We start from the raw sequence: 2877 nt of genomic DNA on the forward strand, positions 1-2877 counted from the left end.
GGCCATCCCCACAGCCAGGCCCCGGGATCCCACGCCACCCTGGAAACCGGTGGAGTGGGACGCAGAGATCCAGGAACCACAGCCCCCAGCACCTGCATAGACACTGGCTGCACTGCTGACCATCTCATCTCGGGGAGGTACAGACTTGTTGCCAGCCTGAATGCTCCTGTAGGAGGTGGCTGAAGACTCCAGATCTGAGGTCTGACCCCGTCAGGAGAAATGGGATCAAAGGCCTGTTTAAAAAAGTTGTCTGGGTCGTCAGCAAAGCCTAAGTCCTGTCCTCTTGCTCTCCTCCTGGGACAGCATGAGCTTCACCACTCACTCTACCTTCACCAACTACTGGTCCCTGGGCTCTGTCCAGGTGCCCAGCTACGGCACCCAGCTGGTCAGCAGTGCAGCCAGTGTCTATGCAGGTGCTGGGGGCTGTGGTTCCTGGATCTCCGTGTCCCACTCCACTGGCTTCCAGGGTGGCGTGGGATCCCAGGGCCTGGCTGTGGGGATGGCCGGGGGTCTGGCAGGAATGGGAGACATCCAGAATGAGAAGGAGACCATGCAAAGCCTGAACGACCACCTGGCCTCCTACCTGGACAGAGTGAGGAGCCTGGAGACTGAGAACAGGAAGCTGGAGAACAAAATCCAGGAGCACCTGGAGAAGAAGGGACCCCAAGTTAGAGACTGGAGTCATTACTTCAAGACCATCGAGGACCTGAGGGCTCAGATCTTCGCAAATGCTGTGGACAATGCTAGCATCGTTCTGCAGATCAACAATGCCCATCTTGCTGCTGATGACTTTAGGGTCAAGTATGAGACAGAGCTGGCCATGTGCCAGTCTGTGGAGAGTGACATCCATGGGCTCCACAAGGTTACTGATGACCAGTGTCACTCGGCTGCAGCTGGAGACAGAGATTGAGGCTCTCAAGGCGGAGCTGCTCTTTATGAAGAAGAACCACGAAGAGGAAGTAAAAGGCCTACAAGCTCAGATTAGTAGCTCTGAGTTGACCCTGGAGGTAGATGTCCCCAAATCTCAGGACCCCATCAAGATCATGGCAGACATCCGGGTCCAATATGACGAGCTGGCTTGGAAGAACTGAGAGGAGCTTGAAAAGTACTGGTCTCAGCAGACTGAGGAGAGACTACAGTGGTCACCACGCTGTCCACCGAGTTTGGAGCTGCTGAGATGATGCTCATGGAGCTGAGACATACAGTCCAGTCCTTGGAGATGGACCTGGACTCCATGAGAAATCTGAAGGCCAGCTTGGAGAACAGCCTGAGGGAGGTGGGGGCCCACTACACCCAGCAGATGGAGCTGCTTAACGGGATCCTGCTGCACCTGGAGTCAGAGCTGGCACAGACTCAGGCAGAGGGACAGTGCCAAGCCCAGGAGTAGGAGGCCCTGCTGAACATCAAGGTCAAGCTGGAGGTTGAGATCACCACCTACCATCACCTGCTGGAAGATGGCGAGGACATCAGTCTTGGTGATGCCCTGGACAGCAGCAGCTCCATGAAAGCCATCCAAAAGACCACCACCCACCAGATACTGGATGGCAAAGTGGTGTCTGAGACCAATGACACCAAAGTTCTGAGACATTAAACCAGCAGAAGCAGCATACCCTTTGGGGAGCAGGAGGTCAATAAAATGTTCAGAGGTCAAAAAAAAAAGGAGTCTGACCACATTTTTGTAAAGCAGCCATGCAGTGCTGGGGGTCCACTTCAGCCCCTGGTTGCCTTGGATACTTCAAAAGCTGTTAAACAATTCCTTAGGAATGAGGCTGAATCCAGGGGGCTGAGTAGCAAGAGTCTGTGGGCCCCATTTCCATGGTGCCTCACAGCATAAGACCCACTGGCCTGGAACTCCAGCCAGCCACTCCTAACTAATTGTTTATCATACTCATTAAACATCCCCACCTCCCCCTGCTCCCCACTACCCTTCCCAGTCCCTGGTAACCATCCTTTTACTCTTTATCTCTATGAGTTCAATCGTTTTGATTTTTAGATACCAGAAATAAGTGAGAACATGTGATGTTTATCTTTCTGTGCTTGGTTTATTTTGCTTAACATAATGATCTCCAGTTCCATCCATGTTGTTACAAGTGACTAGATCTCATTTGTTTTTTATGACTTAATAGCACTCCATTGTGTATGTGTACCACATTTTCTTTATCCATTCATCTGTTGATAGTCACTTAGGTTGCTTCCAAATCTTAGCTATTATGAACAGTGCTGCCACAAACATAGGAGTGCAGTTATCTCTTCAATGCACTCATTTCCTTTCTTTTGTATATATACCCAGCAGTGGGATTGCTGGATTATATGGTAGCTCAATTTTTAGTTTTTTGAGGAACTTCCAAACTGTTTACCATAGTGGTTGTACTAATTTACGTTCCCACCAATAGTGCACAAGGGTTTATTTTTCTACACATCTCCTTCAGCATTTGTTATTTCCTGTCTTTTGGATACAAGCCATTTTATATCCAAATGATACAATGATATCTCATTGTAGCTTTGATTTGCATTTCTCTGATGATCAGTGATGTTGGGCACCTTTTCATATGCCTGTTTGCTATTTGTATGTATTCTTTTGAGAAACATCTATTCAAATCTTTTGCCAGTTTTTTGATTAGATTGTTATTTATATTTTCTGGAAAACTACTTTGTGGCATTATCTATTGTTAATGTTCCTTGTATTAGCACTCACTTGATACATATTTAAAAAAATCATTTATTAACAGAGAAGTGTTTCTTTTCCTCACATACAACTTTGCTTCCACTGATAAGAAAATAAGAATGATTAAACTCATTATTTACATATATTCTGCCTTGTAAAGCAGAGAAATTGCTATATGTTTAACAAACTACTTTCTTTTTCTTTTAGTCATA

At 47.2% G+C, this 2877-nt stretch overlaps 1 pseudogene; it reads left to right on the forward strand.

Annotated features, from left to right (window-relative positions):
- Window positions 1–304: 304 nt before the first annotated feature.
- On the forward strand, window positions 305–1591 carry LOC105507795 (annotated as a pseudogene).
- The last annotated feature ends 1286 nt before the right edge of the window (window positions 1592–2877 follow it).

This window comes from Colobus angolensis, unplaced genomic scaffold, assembly GCF_000951035.1.
Source record: "Colobus angolensis palliatus isolate OR3802 unplaced genomic scaffold, Cang.pa_1.0 Scaffold153, whole genome shotgun sequence".
NCBI classification, from domain to species: Eukaryota; Metazoa; Chordata; class Mammalia; order Primates; family Cercopithecidae; genus Colobus; species Colobus angolensis.